Source organism: Herpailurus yagouaroundi, unplaced genomic scaffold (assembly GCF_014898765.1).
Source record: "Herpailurus yagouaroundi ecotype Mexico unplaced genomic scaffold, PumYag 203, whole genome shotgun sequence".
NCBI classification, from domain to species: Eukaryota; Metazoa; Chordata; class Mammalia; order Carnivora; family Felidae; genus Herpailurus; species Herpailurus yagouaroundi.
The window spans coordinates 29,901,298-29,902,437 of NW_024412434.1; positions in this window are offsets into that span (position 1 = coordinate 29,901,298).

A 1,140-nucleotide genomic window follows, 5' to 3' on the forward strand; every position below is an offset into this window, starting at 1 on the left:
GTTCATAGCACATTTGTAAGGACTTCAAAATAGAATACTAACTTTCCTCCAGCAGATCTTTATAAATGTCTCGTCCTACTCAAAGTTAACGAAAGCGTAATTTTTCAAAACACTTCGCATCTATTGGAGAGTCCAAATTTCAAAAATGGTGTCATTGGTAAAGGGGACTGAGAAAGAAGGGCCATGATCTATTACGAGCACAGCACCACACGCTTTCTCCGTTTGCACCCACGCGTCTGGGGGGCAGTCTTCAGCTCCAGCTGTCTGCCACGAAGACCACGTTTCAAAGGAAACTGCATTTAGAATCTGAACTTCAAATTTCTATATCACAAAGTTATCGAATCAAGATTAACAAAAAAACAGTGAAGCATAGTCACACCATTGCTTCGAAAAGAATTTGTTACCAAACACAATAAATTAGCGAGACCAGAGTTTGGACCATGATTAAATTTCTTTTCAATTTTTTTTTTATTTCATCTCTGGCTCAGCTTAACATTTTTTCTATTTTGAGGGGTATTTTATGATGTACATAACACATGAGTAAAGAAGGGCATTTACAGAATTATGACATAAATAAGCACACAGGTACTTGGGTGCAAGTTCCAAAACTGTTACTAACAGTGGAGGTTCCAGCAAGAACGTGGACTCCAGGGGCGCCCGGGGGGCTCTGTTGACCAAGCCTCCCGACTGGGCTCAGGTCATGATCTCACAGTTGGTGAGTTCGAGCCCCGCGTCGGGCTCTGGGCTGGTGGCTCGGAGCCTGGAGCTGCTTCAGATTCTGTGTCTCCCTCCCTCTCTGCCCCTCCCCTGCTCAAACTCTGTCTCTCTTTCTCAAAAATAAACATTAAAAACAAATTTTCTTTTTTTTTAAACGATGGACCTCAGTTGAGAGGTCCGTTGGCCCTGCGAGCGCGGCGGGGGAAGGTAGTGCTGTCCCCTGTCACGGAGGCCGTGGGGAGCACGGAGAACCCCGACGGCAGCCCTACGGACCGCTGTTCGCTCCAGCAAGGAGCGGGCGGGCCTTTCACCGAAGCGGCTGGGCGCTCGCGGACCAGGTGATGGGCGGGGCGCGCCTCAGGGAGAGCTGCCCCGCCCCCCGGCGCCCCCGCCCCCCGGCGCCCCCGCCCCCCGGCGCCCCCG